This window comes from Puma concolor, chromosome A2 (assembly GCF_028749965.1).
Source record: "Puma concolor isolate L17-30 chromosome A2, mPumCon1.1.hap2, whole genome shotgun sequence".
Taxonomy (NCBI): Eukaryota; Metazoa; Chordata; class Mammalia; order Carnivora; family Felidae; genus Puma; species Puma concolor.
In genome coordinates this window covers 70,182,524-70,203,511 of record NC_141668.1, presented here as the reverse complement: position 1 = coordinate 70,203,511, position 20,988 = coordinate 70,182,524, and positions in this window count along the sequence as shown.

Sequence of the window (20,988 nt, the reverse complement as noted above, 5' to 3'; positions counted from 1 at the left end):
AAAGGGTCAGGAAAATCCACCTATGACTTATATTTTATGACAATGACAGGTAACTGTTCCCCAAAATATGTGTTTCCCCTTCACAGTATAAAATTGTGGCAAAATATGTTGTGCAGCCAGGAATATAATTTCTAAGCCTGCTTTGCGTCTTAGCAATACCATATGCCTGACCTGGCTGATGGGGTGTGAATGGAAGTGATATGTGCCACTTCCAGGGCCCACTGGTACAATTTTCCAAACTTCCCCCACGGTGCTAATCTCCTGCAGCCACCAGACACAGAAAATCACCCAATGACCTTGGAAGCTAAATGCAGAAGACTGCAGAGCCTCCATTAACCTGGGCCCCTGAATGACTGGGAACAGCCCCTCCTCCCTAACTCCCTATTTGCCTTAAACAACTTGGGACATATTCTGAGCAAGAAACAAACTTCTATTGTATGTGAGCCCTTACACATTCTAGCACCTGCCGGTTATAACAGCTAGTATTATTCTAACTAGTATAAGCTATAAATATTTGGCACATGAATATTACTACAGAGAAGATAGCACAGGAATAGAATCACTTTTTCTGTTTTCTGTTTCCATTCTGATATATTGAGCATGTTTCAAGAATAGTTATTAAATTTTGAATGAATGAATGTCTGGCCTGTGTTGACCTATGTCAAATAATCTAACTTCTCTTTGCCTTTAATTCATAAAATCCACAATTAGCATCAGACTATTGCCACTTTATTGAAATATAGTGAAGATGAATAAAATGATACCTGACATACCACTCTGAGCTCCTTGGGGTAAAAAGTATAGTAAATTAAGTACAGAATAAACACAATCAGGTTTTTAATGTACCTATTAAACACATATCCATGGGGCGCCTGGGTGGCTCAGTCCGTTAAGTATCTGACTTCGGTTCAGGTCATGATCTCAGGGTTCGTGGGTTTGAGCCCCACATCCGGCTCTGTGCTGACCACTCAAGGCCTGGAGCCTGCTTTGGATTCTGTGTCTCCCTGTCTCTCTGCCCCTTGTCCACTCACTCTGTATCTCTGTGTCTCTCAAAAATAAATAAATGTTAAATTTTTTTTAATTTAAACACAAATCCAGGAGAAGTCATGTTACATAAAACTCTCAGTTATCTTGCACAGCAAAGGAAACCTCAACAAAACAAAAAGTCATCCTACAGAATGGGAGAAGATATTTGAAAATGATATATATCTGGTAAGGAGTTAATATCCAAAATATATAAAGAACTCACACAGGCATCACCATTCTGGGATTCAAGTTATATTACAAAGCTGTAGTGATCAAAACAGTATGGTACTAGCACAAAAATAGACACGTGGATCAATAGAGCAGAATAGAAAACCCAGAAATTAACCCACAACTATATGGTCAATTAATCATCAACAAGGCCGGAAAGAATATTAAATTGGAAAAAGACAATCTCTTCATATCAGGAAAACTGGAGAGCAATATGCAAAAGAATGAAACTGGACCACTTTTTTACACCATACATAAAAATAAATTCAAAATGAATTAAAAACCTAAATGTGAAACATGAAACCATTAAAATCCTAGAGAACACGGGCAGTAACCTCTCTGACATCAGCTGTAGCAACTTCTTACTAAATATATCTCCTGAAGCAAGGGAAACAAAAGCAGAAATAAACTATTGGGACTCATCAAAATAAAAAAGCTTCTGCACAGTGAAGGAAACGATCAACAAAACTAAAAGGCAACCTATGAAATTGAAGAAGATATTTGCAAATTACATATCAGATAAAGGGTTAGTATCCAAAATATATAAAGAGCTTACAAAATTCAACACTCCAAAAATAAATAATCTCATTAAAAATGGGCAGGAGACATAAACAGACATTTTTCCAAAGAAGACAACCAGATGACCAATAGACACATGAAAAGATGTTCAACATCACTCATCATCTGGGAAATACAAATCAAAACTACAATGAGCTATCACCTCACACCTGTCAGAATGGCTAAAATCAACAACACAAGAAAAACCAGGGTTGGTGAGGATGTGGAGAAAGGAAAACCATCTTGCACTGTTGGTGGAATGCAAACTGGTGCAACTACTCTGGAAAACCGTATGGAGTTTCCTCAAAAAGTTAAAAATAGAATTAGTCTACAATCCAGCAATTGCACTACTAGATATTTATTCAAACAATACAAAAATACTGATTTGAAGGGACACAGACACCCCAATGTTTATAGCAGAATTATTAACAATAGCCAAATTATGGAAAGAACCAAAATGTCCATTGATTAATGAATGGATAAAGAAGTTGCGGTATATATATATATATATATACAGTGGAATATTATTCAGCCATAAAAAAGAATGAAATCTTGCCATTTGCAATGAAGTGGATGGAGCTAGAATGTATTATGCTAAGTGAAATAAGTCAATCAGAGAAAGACAAATACCATATGATTTCACTCATATGTAGAATTTAAGAAACAAAACAGATGAGCATAGAAAAGAGAGAGAGACAAACCAAGAAACAGATTCTTAACAATAGCAAACAAACTGATGGTTACCAGAGGGGAGGTAGGTGGGAGGATGGGTTAAATAGGTGATGGGGGATTAAGGAGTGCAAGTGTGATGAGCACCAGGTCGTGTATGGATGTGTTGAATCACTACATTGTACACCTGAAATTAATAGTACATTGTATGTTAATTAACTGGAATTTAAATGAATACTTAAAAAAAAACCCAAATAACTCACACAACTCAACACCAAAAAAACAAACAATCCAATTTAAAAACGGGCAAAGGACCTGAATCGACATTTTTCCAAAGAAGGCATATAGATGGCCAACACATGAAAAAATGCTTAACATCACTAATTATCAGGGAAGTGCAAATCAAAACCACAATGAGATATCACCTTCCACCTTTCAGAATGACTGAAATCAGAAAGATAAGAAATAACAAGTATTGGTGAGGATGTGGAGAAAAAGGAACTCTCATGTACTATTGGTGGAAATGTAAATTGTAATAGTCACTGTGGAAAACAGTAATGGAGATTCCTCAAAAAGTTAAAAATCCAAATACCATGTGATCCAGTAATTCTGCTACTGGGTATTTATCCAAATAAAACAAAAACTCTAAATCAAAAAGATAGGCACCCCTATGTTTATCACAGCATTATTTATAATAGCCAATAGCCAAGATATTGAAGCAAGCTAAATGTCCATTGATAGATGAATGGATAAAGATGTGAGATAGACACACACACACACTTATGTGGCCATAAAAAAAGGGTGAGATCTTGCCATTTGCAGAATATGGATGGACCTAGAGGGTATTATGCTAAGTGAAATAAGTCAGACTGAGGAAGACAAATACCATATGATTTCACTTATATGTGGGATCTAAAAAAACAAAACAAATGAGTAAACAAACAAAAGGTAGATTCAGACCTATACATATAGAGAACAAACTGATGGTTGATAGAGGGGCGTGGGGTAGGGGATGGGCAAAATGGGCAAAATGGGCAAAGGAGAGTGGAAGATACAGGCTTCCAATTATGGGGTGAATAAGTCATGGGAATAAAAAAGTACGATAGAGAGTATAGTTAATGATACTACACCACTAATAGGGTCTCTGGCCTTTTGTGCTGATTTTTAAAACTATAAGTATATTTTCAAGCATATTTTTCACTAATTTGATTTTATATTAATATCTGTTAAAGGTGACCTTACACTATATTTGACCCAGGTTCCAAAAAGGAAGACAAACACTTAATGGCTTAAAGTTAGGCTGCAGTTAGCCAAAATGGGAAGATGAATTATTTTTCACCTCATGATCTAAACTAAGGGAAATCCCCCAACCCAGACCTTTGGCACCAAGTCATTAAAGATGCATCCCTTTGATGCCATGGTGGATGGAGCAGAGCAGTGAATCAGCGATATAGAAAACAATATTATGGAGAATAATAAAGCAGAAAAAAAAGAGGGAAACTAAAGCAAAAGAGTACAATATAAGAATTAGAGAACTCAGTGACTCATTAAAAAGGAATAATGTCTGAATCATACGAGTCCCAGAAGATGAAGAAAGAGAAAAGGGGATAGAAGGTTTATGGGAACAAATCATAGCAGAAAACTTTCCTAAGCTGGGGAAGGACACAGACATCAAAATCCAAAAAGCACAGAGAATTCTTAATAGATTCAACAAAAACCAACCATCAACAAGGCATATCAAATGAACTATTGGGACCTCATCAAAATAAAAAGCTTCTGCACAGTGAAGGAAACAATCAGAAAACTAAAAGGCAACTGATGGAATGGGAGAAGATATTTGCCAACTACATATCAGATACAGGGTTAGTATCCAAAATCTATAAAGAACTTATCAAACTCAACACCCAAAAAACCAAATAATCCAGTGAAGAAATGGGCAAAAGACATGAATAGACACTTCTCCAAAGAAGACACCCAGATGGCCAACCAACACATGAAAAAATGCTCCACATCACTCATCATCAGGGACATACAAATCAAAACCACCATGAGATACCACCTCACAGCTGTCAGAATGGCTAACAGTAACAACTCAGGCAACAACAGATGTTGGTGAGGATGCAGAGATAGAGGATCTCTTTTGCACTGCTGGTGGGAATGCAAACTGGTGCAGCCACTCTGGAAAAAAGGATGGAGGTTCCTCAAAAAATTAAAAATATAACTACACTATGACCCAGCAATTGCACTACTAGGTATTTATCCAAGAGATACAGGGATGCTGTGTCAAAGGGGCACATGCACCCCCATGTTTATAGCAGCACTATCAACAATAGCCAAAGTATGGAAAGAGCCCAAACGTCCATCGATGGATGAATGGATAAAGAAGATGTGGTGTGTATATATATACACACACACACACACACACACACACACACACACACACACAATGGAGTATTACTCGGCAATCAAAAAGAATGAAATCTTGCCATCTGCAACTACATGGATAGAACTAGAGGATATCATGCTAAGCAAAATTAGTCAGTCAGAGAAAGACAAATATCATATGACTTCACTCATATGAGGACTTTAAGATACAAAACAGGTGAATATAAGGAAGGGAAGCAAAAATCATATAAAAACGGTGTGGGACAAAAACATAAGAGACTCTTAAATATGGAGAATAAACAGAGGGTTGCTGGAGGGGTTGTGGGAAGGGGGATGAGCTAAATGGGTAAGGGGCATTAAGGAATCTACTTCTGAAATCATTGTTGCACTATATGCTAACTAACTTGGATGTAAATTTTTAAAAAAAAGGCATATCATAATAAAATTCACAAAATACACAGATAAGGAAAGAATTATGAAAGCAGCAAAGGAAAAAAAATCCTTAACCTATAAGAGAAGACAGATCAAGTTTGCAGCAAACCTATCCACAGAAACTTGGCAGGCAGCAAGGAGAGGCAGGATATATTCAGTGTGCTGAATTGGAAAAATATGCAGACAAGAATTCTTTATCCAGCAAGGCTGTCATTCAAATTAGAAAGAGAGATAAAGAGTTTCCCAGACAAACAAAAACCAAAGGAGTTCAGGATCACTAAACCAGCCCTGCAAGAAATCTTAAGGGGGACTCTCTGAGGGGAGAAAAGATGAAACAAAATAAAAAAGACCAAAGCAACAAAGACTAGAAAGGACCAGAGAACACCACCAGAAACTCCAACTCTACAGGCAACACAATGGCAATAAATTCATATCTTTCAGTACTCACTCTTTTTTTTTTACTTTTATTGTATTTTATTTTTTTAATATGAAATTTATTGTCAAATTGGTTTCCATACAACACCCACTGCTCATCCCAACAAGTGCCCTCCTCAATGCCCATCACCCACTTTCCCCTCCCTTCCACCCCCCATCAACCCTCAGTTTATTCTCAGTTTTTAAGAGTCTCTTATGGTTCTTTCAGTATACTCACTCTAAATTTCAATGGAGTAAAAGCTCCAAACAAAACACATAGGTTATCAGAATGGATAAGAAAACAAGACCCATCTATATTGCTGCTTACAAGAGACCCATTTTAGACCTAAAGACACCTTCAGATTGAAAGTAAAGGGATGGAAAACCATCTATCATGCTAATGGTCACCAAAAGAAAGCCAGAGTAGCCATACTTATATCAAACAATCTAGATTTTAAAACAAAGACTGTAACAAGAGGAGCGCCTGGGTGGCTTGGTCGGTTAAGCGTCCGACTTCGACTCAGGTCATGATCTCACGGTCCGTGAGTTCGAGCCCCGTGTCGGGCTCTGTGCTGACAGCTCAGAGCCTGGAGCCTGTTTCAGATTCTGTGTCTCCCTCTCTTTCTGCTCCTCCCCTGTTCATGCTCTGTCTCTCTCTGTCTCAAAAATAAATAAACGTTAAAAAAAATTTTTTTTAAAAAGACTGTAACAAGAGATGAAGAAGGGCATTATATCATAAATAAGGGGTCTATCCACCAAGAAAACCTAACAATTATAAGCATTTATGCCTCCAACGTGGAACGCCCAAAAATATAAATCAATCACAAACATAAAGAAACTCATTGATAACAATACCATATTGGTATAGGAATTCAACACCCTACTTACAGCAATAGATAGATCATCTAAGCAGAAAATCAATAAGGGAACAATGGCTTTGAATGACTCACTGAAACGGATGGACTTAACAGATATATTCAGAATATTTCATCCTAAAGCAGCAGAATACACATTCTTCTTGAGTGCACATGGAACATTCTTCATAATAGGTTACATACTAGGACACAAATCAGCCCTCAACAAGTACAAAAAGATTGAGATCATACTGTGCATTATTTTCAGACTATAATATTATGAAACTCAAAATCAACAGCAAGAAAAAATTTGGAAAGACAACGAATACTTGGAGATTAAAAAACATCTTACTAAAGAACGAATGGGTTAACAAAGAAGTTAAATAGGAAATTAAAAAGTACATAGAATCCAATGAAAATAGTAACACAACAACCCAAAACCTCTGGGGTGCAGCAAAGGTGGTCATAAGAGGGAAGTATATAGAAGCCAGGCCTTCCTAAAGAAGAAAGAAAGGTCTCAGATACACAACCTAGCATTATGCCTTAAAGAGCTGGGAAAATAACAGCAAATAAAACCCCAAACCAGGAGAAGACAGGAAATAATAAAGATTAGAGCAGAAATCAGTGCTATTGAAATTAAATTTAATTTAGGGGCGCCTGAGTGGCTCAGTCTGTTAAGCGGCCGACTTCGGCTCAGGTCATGATTTTGCGGTCCGTGAGTTCGAGCCCCGCGTCGGGCTCTGTGCTGACAGCTCAGAGCCTGGAGCCTGTTTCAGATTCTGTGTCTCCCTCTCGCTGACCCTCCCCCGTTCATGCTCTGTCTCTCTCCATCTCAAAAATAATAAACGTTAAAAAAAATTTTTTTTTTAAGAAATTAAATTTAATTTAAAAAACAGTAGAACAGATCAATGAAACCAGGAGCTGGTTCTTTGAAAGAATAAACAAAATTGATAAACCCCTAGCCAGATAGATCAAAAAGAAAAAGGAAAGGACCCAAATAAATAAAATCAAGAATGAAAGAGGAGAAATCACAATCAACACTGCAGAAATACAAACAATAATTAGAGAATATTATGAGCAATTATACGCCAATAAATTGGGCAATCTGGAAGAAATGGACAAATTCCTAGAAACATATAAACTACTAAAACTGAAACAAGAAGAAATAGAAAATTTGAACAGACCCATAACCAGTAAATAAATTGAATTAGTAATCAAAAATCTCCCAAAAAATGAGTGCAGGGCTGGATGGCTTTCCAGGGGAATTCTACCAAACATTTATTTATTTATTTTTTTTTAATTTTTTTTTTCAACATTTATTTATTTTGGGGACAGAGAGAGACAGAGCATGAACGGGCGAGGGGCAGAGAGAGAGGGAGACACAGAATCAGAAACAGGCTCCAGGCTCTGAGCCATCAGCCCAGAGCCCAACGCGGGGCTCGAACTCCCGGACCGCGAGATCGTGACCTGGCTGAAGTCGGACGCTTAACCGACTGCGCCACCCAGGCGCCCCTCTACCAAACATTTAAAGAAGAGTTAACACCTATTCTTTTGAAGCTGTTCCAAAAAATAGAAACTGAAAGAAAACTTACAGACTCATTCTATGAGGCCAGCCTTACCTTGATTCCAAACCCAAACAAAGACCCCACTAAAAAGGAGAACTGTAGATCAGTTTCCCTAATGAACATGGATGCAAAAATCCTCAACAAGATACTAGCCAACCAGGTCCAACAATACATTAAAAGAATTATTCACTACAATCAAGTGGGATTTTTACCTGGGATGCGGGGCTGGTTCAATATCCACAAATCAATAAATGGGTGACCATAGGCACAACAGTATATCTAATACAACCGTGCACAATATTTAAATGCAACCCAAGATCCAAGCTGTGTCATAGAGTATTATGGGATAGGAGCTAAGGGGAAATGTCCTATGTTTTGCTATCTGTGCTGCAAATTTAGGCTTTTAAGGTTACCATTGTTTTTTCAACCTGGCCAGCAGGCATAACACTATGGATCTTTCTTATGATTTGGAAATTTTAGATGCTCAAATTAAGAGGCTGCCATCTTGAATTGGCCAAAACTCATGTCATTCTCACAAATGCAAAGTCTTAATTACGTGATCTCTGGTCTTGACCCACCCACTTTACCACAGCATTAAAAGCCTAATGTCCGTCTGTTTTTCTTTTACATATTCATACTTGGGCCAGAAAACCTTATTGGGAATATAGAAACATTGAAGTTGGGGTGCCTGGGTGGCTCAGTCGGTTAAGCGGCCGACTTCGGCCCAGGTCATGATCTCGCGGTCAGTGAGTTCGAGCCCCACGTCGGGCTCTGTGCTGACAGCTCAGAGCCTGGAGCCTGTTTCAGATTCTGTGTCTCCCTCTCTCTGACCCTCCCCCGTTCATGCTCTGTCTCTCTCTGTCTCAAAAATAAATAAACGTTAAAAAAAAAAAAGAAAAAAAGAAACATTGAAGTAAGTGGTAGCCATTTGGCCAGGCAGACTTCTGAAAAAAAATTTTTAGGAGAGAGGACCTTCTTTGGATGACACCTGTGCCCCAGGAAAATTGGCATATTATTATGAGCAGAGGGGAAAATGTCATTCGATCACATGGGAATAATTGTTTGCAGGCAAGAGATCATGTAATATACAGCAATTGTGGATTCTAAGGGCAATATTCCAAACCATGATATAAGCTCAGTTGTCTGTCGAAGGTTAATGGGGTAATGTCCTTGTTTACTCCAACTCAGAGCTATATTAACTTTGTAAACTATTGAGTATAGGTTCTGTCTTTTGTCAGTAAGGGTCAGAATTTAATGTTCTTTAGGTAACTATAGGATTTCATGTTTAATGGAGTGTTTGTCCCTCTTTTCAGCAGACTACAAACATTCTCCTTTCTAAGACTCTCCTCTGAAAAGAGACCCATAGAGGTGAGAGTCTTTGCTGACAGCCTTGTTTTTGTTTTTGTTTTTTACTTTGTTTAAGAAATCTGTCAGGCATTGTGTTATGAGAATACCTGGCCTGCCTGTAGCTCTGCTTTACCCAGGACTACTGCAGCATAAGGTTTAAATCATCAGGTTCCCTGAGGCCAGCAAGTGTTCCACAGTATTTCTCATCAAGGTTCTCCTTACAAGCTGCCAAAATGGCTGCCAATTCTGTAAGAAAAGCCATTCAAATGACTCTGGTCTATGGGGTAGGAATGGGGGGTGGGGGGCGGATCCAGAATGTATCAAGGCAGTGAACTGATTGACTGCATTTTTACTTTTCAACCAATTGTTCTGGCAGCCTGAAGAAGAGGGTTAGATGATCTGTCCCCAGTTGAATGCTATTGTCGTCAGAGTGAAGGATGCCAGTTTCAATGACTGCAGTGCCATATTCGACATCTGGTAGCTTGGAAGCAAAATGATTATTGCCAGGAGTAGCAGTGTCAACTATGACTTTTGTATGATATTTATGTATCCTTTGCTCTGTGAAGATACTGACCAAGATGACAGTGGAACTCCAAGATAAGTCCTTGACAGAAGCAGCTTCAGGGAAGTAGGTGCACCGACAGATTGCCCACTGTATGGGATTTAGAAATGGCCCATGTCCACCTTCTCAGGTCACTGTCTTTTTGTTTGCTGGTAAAAAAATAAAATAAAAAAGTCTTGTTTCACTGTAATTCAAAAATGCTAAATCGGTATCCCAAAGTTGTGGGAAGCCTTTACCTATTTTACACTTAGAAAAATACTTCCAGTATTAGGTATGTTCACACTGAAGAAAGGTAAACCAAAAGTTAGAGAAGCTGAAGAAGCAGGAAAGCAGGTCTGATGCTGGATCTCTGTGCCTCAAACACTAAGGCTGCCATTGGTACCGGATCTACCATCTACAAAGATGGCATTCCCAGATTCTGACATTCTAAGGAAAGGCATTAAAGTACATACTAGTGCCAGATCAGATTCTCAGCCTGGAAAGCTCAGAGGCTAGTCAGGAACACAGACATGTATCCAAATGATTTCATCACTCTATGATAGAGGTTAATAATGCAACCCAGGAATGGTGAACTTGTTTGAGGACCTTTGCATTTTGGCTGTACATCCTTGAGGCTCAGTCTAAACAATCTAAAACACTGGATCAATAATTGGTCATTTCATTATAAAAATGGGTTGTGATGATGGTTGCATGACTCTATATAATCTTACTTTCCAAATAAATAATTGTACACTTACAATCTACAATGGAAAAAATTTATGGTGTGTAAAATATGTCCCAATAAACATTAATAGTTATGTTTATAATGAACAACAGATATTGTTAAATAAACAATACATAAGTAGCCAATCTAATACTTTCAGATATTTCAGATATTTTGACAACTAGTTTGAATTAACTTCATGCCCAACCCAGTTATGAAGAAATATGCCATTAATATGGTCCCTAAGTGCTCTAGTTTTTCATAAGAAACTATTTATCAAAATCTGATCTGTTTATGTACAATTAACCATTTTTAAATCAAAATAAACATTTGTTTGCTCATATCTCTAGCTACACAAAGAATGCTGTTAAAACTCAAAATATGGGGCGCCTGGGTGGCGCAGTCGGTTAAGCGTCCGACTTCAGCCAGGTCACGATCTCGCGGTCCGTGAGTTCGAGCCCCGCGTCAGGCTCTGGGCTGATGGCTCGGAGCCTGGAGCCTGTTTCCGATTCTGTGTCTCCCTCTCTCTCTGCCCCTCCCCCGTTCATGCTCTGTCTCTCTCTGTCCCAAAAATAAAATTAAAAACGTTGAAAAAAAAAATTTAAAACTCAAAATATGTTTTGCATGTAGACCACATAAATGGAGACAGGTATTTCAATCATTGGGAAAGAATGAAAATAAGAATAACTTACAAATGATCACAGAAAGAATGCTGCAACCATCCTTTTAAGTATAATTGCTTGATATTCTGATAAAATTATATACATAAATTTCTCTTATAGAAAGATAATAATTTTTAAAAAATTTTTTTAACGTTTATTTATTTTTGAGACAGAGAGAGACAGAGCATGAACGGGGGAGGGTCAGAGAGAGGGAGACACAGAATCTGAAACAGGCTCCAGGCTCTGAGCTGTCAGCACAGAGCCCGACGCGGGGCCCGAACTCACGGACTGCGAGATCACAACCTGAGCCGAAGTCGGACGCTTAACCGACTGAGCCACCCAGGCGCCCTGATAATAATTTTTTAAATTAAAATCTCCATAAGCTGTACAGCCTATTGCCTTATGGCTAGTGGCCTTACATAGAGGGGGAAATTGTCCACTTTAGCATAGCTACTAAATTTTATGCCAAAAGAGAAATATCCTTCTTTCTTTAATGTAACTTCCATTTTCCTTGGTTTGAAATAATGACCATAAAATTTTAAATAGTGGGAGACCTTACAAAAGCCAATTATCATTCATTCAAGCTCCATGACCCTTGCCAGTTTATCTAAAACTAGTTCAGACCCAAAATAACTTCCCACAGAAAACTGCTGCTTTTCTTGTGGTCTAGGAAATCAGTTGAACTCTTACTGTTTAATCTGTAATGTAAGAAAACCATTCTATCTCTAGGGAATTCATGGGAGGCAAATGGTGAACATCTAGAACCCCCCATTTGCATCTATTTGCCCTTTTTATTATAATAGAAGTTTGAGGGAAATGCTTTCAGAGACTTGAGATTACAAAATTGTTTGTTTCTAATATTTGCTGTTGTGTACTCAGGTAGTAAATTAATTGTATGCAAAATGGTCCCAATTATGGTAAGGGAGGGTGAGTAACTGCTAATTTACAGTTACTATTTAATCCCCACAATAATTCTTTAAGCCAGGCAATATTATTATACCTTTTCAATAGATGTAGAAACTGAGGGCTTACGGGGTTAAATGCCTTGACCAAGCTTATAAGGCTGCTTAGCAGAGACAGAATCCAAACCCAGTACTGCTGATTCTAGAGTCAGAGTTAGCCATTCTGCAACAGAGAAGGCAAAGCTGAAAATCAAGGAATCTCACATGAGCCTCAGTCCTGGGGAAAGCTTCCAAAAGACAAGATCACACCAACATCGAGTTTGCATTTACTCAGAAGAACTGAATTACTCTGAAGCCTTACATGTAAATGTTGTGCCAGAAAATATTGGCTCACGGAAAAAGCTTTCCCCAAGGACTGACTTGAAAGAGGATTCTCCAGAGAAACAAGATGTGTTGTCTGCAAATTTCAGCCCCAAATGGAGCAGCCTATCCAAGATAGAACCTGGTAAGAGCTAACATTTGTGATCTGTCACTTACTGTGGAAAGTTATAAATGACCACCATTTCCAGCTGCTTCGGCTGGGTTATTTTAATAAGAGCATTTTGCTCACAGACTGTCAGTTGCCTGACTGATAAACCGAAACGCAAATAGTGTCTTACACTATTTGCAAGAGGCAAACACCAAACAGAACAGTATGTTTTGTCTGGGAATTCCCTAAACTTTTTCTAGGAGTTCTTTCTTTCTGCTGAAAGAAGAAAACAAATCTACTTGGTTCTAATAAGATGTTTCTTTTTCTTCTTTGTACCCCCAAACAAAAATATGCTTTCCTGAGAAATCTGGAATTATAACGTTCTCTTTTAGATATTACCACATAATTTACACTCCTGGCAAAGCACCCACTTGGGATACATTTTCATTCAGCACATTGGTGCTCTTATGTAATTTTGATAAAAGTCTTATTCACTGGAATAGCCATGGGAACCCACTGTCCTTTGGTTGTCCCAACTGGACTGTTTGTTGAGTGGCTTGAATTGCTGAGTGACTGGATAACCGTGTACCCATGAAACATGTTAGGTGGAGGTGAAACACAGATGATTATATTTAAAGGCTCATTAAGCCCTGGCAAGGGAGGAGCTGGGTAGCTCTCCTTGTGTTGGCCAGATCCTTCAAAGCTTTCTGTTTCTCCATGTTGAAACTTGGCCAATCTTGTCAGCCCAGTGACAATGAAAAAAAAAAAAAAAAAAAAAACCAAACCAAAAAACTCTGTTAATAGGATTATACGATTTGGAGAGTAGAATGTTGTTACAGATGATTTATTTTGAAAGCTGATTTCGTTTTAGTGGAAACAAGCTCAACCCATTACACCAGAGGCTGTAGTGCCAAACACAATCATTTCCAGTTTGAAAGATGTGATTGCTTTTTAATGTGGAAATTTCACAAGGTTACAAAGAGGAGAAAAATTTAACTCCTCTCATATAACAAAGTCACTTTGGGATATGGGTTACAATGCCCTGACAGTGTCCAGATACCCTGCCCACACTGCAAGTCAGAAAGGTGGATCCATTTGATTTACACCATTTCTCAATTGTGTTTCTCTTATGTCTTTGAAATACCTAACAGTTTTTTTACCAAAATAAATAGAGAGTCAAATATTCTAAATACTGGAAGTACGCAGGGTCAGACAAGGACAAGAGAGATACAGTAACAAATACAGGTAAAGAAACTTAGTCTGTAGGTGTGTGTGTGTGCGTGTGCGTGTGTGTGTGTGTTTGTGTGTGGTGTGAATTCTTCTTTGCCAAAACAATCTTATTTGTTTATTTCAGTTTGACAAAACCGATAGCCTATTATTTAGCCTTCCAATTTAATCTGATGCGTTGCTTTTACCAGGTTCTAGACTGCCTTTTTCCCCCCAATACTGTTAGGAGATTTTAAAGGATTCATCAAATCAATTTTTTTGAATGTTTATTGATTTATTTTGAGAGAGAGAGAGAAAGCACACAAGCATAAACAGGGGAGGGGAAGACAGAGAAGAGAGAAAATCCCAAACAGGCTCCAGGCTGTCAGACCATTGACGTGGTCTCAAACTCACAAACCCATGAGATCATGACCTGAGCTAGGATCCAGAGTCAGACGCTTAACCAACTGAGCCACCCAGGTGCCCCCAAATCAAATTCTTAGTGTGTTCATAGGATATGCCTGAGATTTTCAAAACAATGATAGCTAGGTTTTGATTCTGCCACACTTCACCAGATCTTACAATTCTTTGCTAATATGTAATCTAGAATGAAATTCTTAGAAAACAATTAGTGGAATAAGGAAAAAGTATTTCTACTGGTAAAAAAAAAATCACTAAATTGAGTGATTTAAAAAATGAAACCACTTTGAAGAGAATTGAATATTTGTCATGTGGAATGCATCTTTCCAGTCTTAAACTAAGTTGTCATCCCCAGCTGGGGAGGATGGGGAGGATAGTGGGGAGTACAATGACAACATAGCAGAATTTTCAGAACCTTGGATAGAAGTGACATTTACACCATGAAACCTTTTTGTCCTCCCAGTAATTGGTTGTTATTTTTATTAGTATTACTATTAGTATTATTTTTGCCTGTGCATCTTGAATACATGTCATCTGTTTTTCTGTGACTGGTAGGGAGAAAGCAAGTGCAGAAGCCATATGGTTACCAGGCTCATTGCAGCAGTTTGGCCAAAAAAATTATTATTGCATATGCTGGAGACAGCACAAAAGGACATTATGTGTAAATTTTAAAAGGATTGGGACACTGAAAGGGAAAAATGTTTGCCTTTTGTTGGAGTGAAATTGAAGGAATGAGTTGGGGGTCCAAAAACAAACAAACAAACAAACAAAAAAGCAAGATTAGAATGCCCAGTTTTAAGGTTAAGCAAACCCTATTTAGCTCCTGGAAGTTCCCACTTACTGCACCATTCACTTAGTACTCAGGCCAACCCAGAACCCCGATATCAGTTAACTTCGTGTGGTGCATGTAAATTTCCTTCCATTTTCCTTTTTCCATTCTTCCTTTTCTATTCACTGTTACTTCAGTTTTAATATCAAAATATCTACTCAGATTATTTTACTTCTTAGCATCTGTTTATGTAAGAAGGGGACTTGAGCACAGTGAAATAAAATTTGAGATCATTATGGATCAATGTAACTAGTACTTAGGGAAAGGGCTGCATTTATTGAGTGGCCTCCATGTTCCAACTATTTCACATACTTACTTAATCCTCACAGAACCTTGAGGTAGATATTATCCTACCACAGATGTAAAAATTGAGATGCAGTGATGTTAAGATACCACAGGTCCATTTATTCCAAAGCCCATGTTCATTCCACAAGGTCATTCTGCCTTCCAACTTCACTTGAGGTAAAAGCCTGTTGATTCTCCCAGCTGAGAACTAGGCCTGTTCAATATGAGTCTAGTTGTTTCTCCTTTAAGGAGCTCAGAGTCCTTGGTTATAGGACTTGGGGAAAAGGGTTTGGAGATATTCAGATGAAAGAAAAGTGAAACATAGCTTTCTGTAGTCAAATTTATTTGACATATATGACAAAGTGCTGTTGGCTATGCAGGTTTGTTCAGCAAGTAAGGCTTGAGGTTCTGAGACCAATAATAAAAATGACATCTTACATTTATATCATGTGCACAGTTCTTTATGTCCTTTAATATATATATATATATATATATATATATATATATATATATATACACACACACATTTAATCCTTTCAGCAATCCTAAAACCAGATAATCCTAAAACCAGATAAAACCCCTTATGACAGTAGAAGACACTGTAAGTTAGAGAGGTTAAGCAATTTGTAATCACGTGGGTAAGCAAGAAACTAGTCTAAAACAGAGCTTGATTTTTCTAACTCTTAAGCTAGTTCTCATCCCTCTAGGGTAGAATACCAGATTCATATCCTACTCAGCACTGCTTCTGTAAGGACACTGGGCCATCTCTGAGCATCCCTCTATTACTCTGCCTATCACCCTGTATTTAAATCATTGGGTCACTCATTTCCATATCGACTATGAGCTCTTAAAGAGACTATCTCTTTTTCTTTCTTTCTTTTTGGAAAAAAAAAGAAATTTCAGTTAATTTTCTAAAATGAACAGAGTGCAAAATCTGAAGTTCTACCATTCATAACTGACAATTGTCAACATTTTGGTAGATTTGTTCTGTTCTTCATCTTTGCATTCTTGGTAGCTAGCATAATGCTTGGCACATAGTCAATGTAAAATGAATATTAGTTGCATTTAAATGTGAGATCCATAATTATTGAAATGAATTAGGAAATTTGTTAACTAGTGCAGAAATAATATTTCAGATTTTTTTTATTCCTAAAGCTGTCATGTCTGAGGCTTTTCTAAAATATTTACCTGTATTTTACTCTCTTGTGGTATGATGACAATGGTGATCAAAAGAAGGCTTTGTAAAATGACATCTCTCATTATGTTCCTTTTTTTTAAAGGTAAACTACACATGCCCGTACAACAATATCCCCACAGTGAATGAGTCTTAGGGAGTATTGATTAATGGCTTCTTCAGTTTAAAAAAAAAAGTTTCTTCTTGGGTTTCAGTGGTTGCTAAGATTGCACAGGCTACACAGGAATAAAAAACTGCATGAAACCAGACTCCAAGCTCAGAGGGCAAGCATGCACACTGCACCAGAAATCATGCTATTCCAATCCAAATGTACTAAATCCTTCTGTAATGTGTGGTCAAGGAGTTAAGTTCTAAAGGAAAATGCAAGCAGTATAAAGTGGAAACCATGTATGTCTGTCTCCTTGAGCCTCTGAGCCTCCAACAGATCTCTGCAGAGGAAGGTGTCTTAATGCTTCACCCAGTAATGATAGCTTCACCAAGTGCTTCGAAGGAGTTATACAGTAAGGGCCAAGTTTGGGTTTGGAAAAGAGAGGAAGCAAACTGACTCTGTGGTTTGTTATGAGATCCTGGGAGGAGCTTTCAGCGTTACAAAGAGTCTTTCCTCTTCCAACCCTTCCAGCCTCCTCCTCACTCCCTTGTGGGTTTCATTCTTTTTAACAGAGGCTTGGCAGTGGGCAGGGTATGAAAGGCTAGCTGGAGAAAAGGACCCCTCAGCTCAGGTCTACTTTGGCATGACCTATGACTATAGCCCCAACAGTTGATTGTGAGATTAGAAGCCCTCTTTCATTGAGTCTGTCTTACTGAGAGGAAAAACTGCTTTGTGTGATGACTTTATGGCAAATGCTGGCAAAAGTTTTGCCCTGCATACTGAAAGAGAGACATTTCTAACCGCAGCTCATGAACCACACTTATTTACTCTGGCTCACGCCCACTATTTGTTCATAGGCTTTCTGTCTCTACTAATGCGTTCCAATTTTGGAGGCTAAATCACTGCCAGTAGTTTCCAGGACATTCCGCTAGGCTAAGCAAAATTGCCCTGAGCGGTAGTCAGAAACCACTAGAGTAGTAGTGTAAATACAGACTATTTGCAGAAAATGAAAGATACTGAACATCTTATCGTTTTTGTGCTACAGGATTCCATGGGTCATATCCTGCAGAAAGTCATGCGAGGTACTAACAAAAAACAAGAGCAAAATATAAGGGCTTTCATCCCCACTAGAACTCAGAAATTGTGTTTGAAACCACCTTGAAAGTTGGTCACAGCTTAATACAACTAGAAGTACATACTATGGCTATGTTCAGGAGGCATGCTAGACATTAGATGCAACCTAACCCATAGCAGCCTTTTGCCTGGTATGGATTTTAAAATGAATATAAGATCTATGGGGTGCCTGGCTGGCTCAGTCAGTAGAACATGCGATTCTTGATCTTGGGGACATGAGTTCAAGCCCCACATAGGGTGTGGAGCCTTCTTAAAAAGAAAGAAAGAGAGAGAAAGAAGGAAGGAAGGAAGGAAGGAAAGAAGGAAGGAAGGAAGGAAGGAAGGAAGGAAGGAAGGAAGGAAGGAAGGAAGAAAAGAAAAGGAAAAGAAAAGAAAAGAAAAGAAAAGAAAAGAAAAGAAAAGAAAAGAAAAGAAAAGAAAAAAGAAAAAAGAAAGAAAATGAACATAAGATCTGAAAACAGTGTAGAGGGGCACCTGTGTGGCTCAGTCGGTTGAGCATCCAACTTCGGTTCAGGTCATGATCTCACAGCTTGTGAGTTTGAGCCCCACGTCAGGCTCTGTGCTGACAGCTCAGAGCCTGGAGTCTGCTTCAGATTCTGTGCCTCCCTCTCTCTCTGCCCCAACCCACTTGCATTCTGTCTCTGTCTCTCTCAAAAATAAATAAACGTTTAAAAAAATTATGAAAACAGTGGAGCAATGCTATGAAGAAAATAGTAGTTCTCATGGGCTTCTTAATAATCATTTCTGTGTTCAGTGGTAGCCATCACATTTCCATGTGAGTCTTCACCTTGAGCCCAGTGATGCCTTGTTGTATCATATCGAGCCATGCTGATTTTAAGATCTGGGATAACTGGGAAATTCTCCATTTGTAATAAAACCTCCCAGCACTCCTGAGCTGCCGGATTCCATATCTTTCCCCAGGGAGGGGCTGAGGAAAGGATACATTACATGATATTGTTTCTCTATCCATACCTCTTTTGCCTGTTTTCTATTAGATTTGCTTCTAACCAGAACAGAGATTTTATTTACTCATATGCATTAATAATGAGTGAGAGTATACATTATACATTCAGCAGCTTTGATATCAACTCATCAATATGACCATTTTGTGTTTGTAAAGAGGAAGGAAGCTCACTCCCAAAGCAAATGCTCAATATCCACCAAAAGTAATGATTTTCTTTTGAGATGGCTAAGCAGACTTTTTCAGTACTTACATGTTTTACAATACCTCTTGAGACTTATTGAAACAAGTCTTTTTTATCCTAACGGTGAAGTAAAATTAAGTTGAAATAAGCCACAATTAAAACTCCATGTGTTGGGTTAGGAGGCAGAAGGAAGGGTGTATGTATCTCTATCCATGTGTATTGTGTTAACATTTCAGGCATTTTAACTTTGGGCAATGGACAGCATAGAGGGGGACTAGGTAGGAACAAGGCCACCACATCAAACTGATAGTGGGGTAGAAGAAACATTTGACACCTCCCGCCTTCTCTGCCCCCTGTCTGTTTTTAATTTTGCTAAATCATTCCCGTCTGGAGATTGTATATTTTAAGTTGCCTCTCCAAGCAACACAGAGGTACAGTGTCAGGGAGCCTGATCTCAGAGCCAAGCAAAGAGATGCGAAAGTTGTAAAGGCCCAAGCCACAAGAAAGAAAACGAACAGGGCGGGGCCCTGGCTACAATGACATTAGCCTATATGACCTGTGCAGTAACTGGGGGATGGCACCGGGAGACATAACATTTCTCTCATAGTGAGTGTAAGACTTCATGCGCATTTGTGTTTTATTTTTTTTTTAAGTTTATTTATTTTTGAGAGAGAGAGACAGAGTATGAGCAGGGGAGGGGCAGAGAGAGAATGAAAGGTAGACACAGAATCCGAAGCAGGCTCCAGGCTCCAAGCTGTCAGCACAGAGCCTGACGCGGGGCTCGAACTCACAAACCGTGAGACCTGAGCTGAAGTCAGAGGCTCAACCGACTGTGCCACCCAGGCGCCCCAGCATTTGTGTTTTAAAAAGTGAGCATCCCTCTGAAATGTTCTAAAAGTTCTAAAGTTCTAAAGTTCTAAAAGTTCTAAAAGTTCTCCATGTGCACACACATGGAGACATCACGATGCTATCGAGAACATCAGTAGTGACTTGAAGAAAAAAAATTACGCTCTTCTACATACCCTCACACAGCTCCCACATAAGTCACTCAGATCTGTTCCAGAGAATTTCAAGTTCACATGTTCTACGTATTGGCTGTTACACCTACATGTTTCCAAAATACGCACACATCTATAAGATGGGCATAGCAATAGTTTCATCCATAGAAAAATGACGAGGCTCAGATGAGAACAAAGTAAGTAAAGTGCTAAGCATGGTGCTCAGAACAGAGGTAGTACTCAAATCTTGTTCTCTATTATTATTTAGCAACTTAGATGCTATAAGAATTTTTAAAATATGGCATGATAATAATAACCAATAACGTCCTCTCTCAAAGGGGTAGGTAGTCTTGAACCTAATTTAAAATTGTTTCAGTCTTTTTGTTTCTTTCTCATGTATGTTTTTCCCTTGAGAACTTTGTGAATTTAGCATCATTGCAGATTTGTGCACACCACTGTAATAATCTCTTGGCAGTATTTAATAAAAGGAAACAGTAAGAAGGATGTGGCTCATGCACATAGATCTGCATTACATTTGGAAAAAAAAAAACCTTCTGAACAGCATTTCTTCATGCTTTATCACCTTTTAAAGGAATGATAAAACTACCTATTTATTCCTTTGCTAATAAAACAGAAGCTGTTTATTAAGTTCTAACATGTATTTACCTCAGGGCACCTGGCTGGCTCAGTCAGTAGGGCGTGCAGCTTTTGGATCTCCAGGTTGTGAGTTCGAGCTCCACGTTGGGTGTAGAATTTACTTAAAAATAAAATCTTTTTTTAAGTTTATTTCTTTATTTTTAGAGAGACAGAGAGACAACACAAGTGGGGGAGGGGCAGAGAGAGAGAGGAAACAGAAATTTCAAGCAGGTTCTGCCATGTCAGCGCAGAGCCCAATGTGGGGCTCAAACCCAC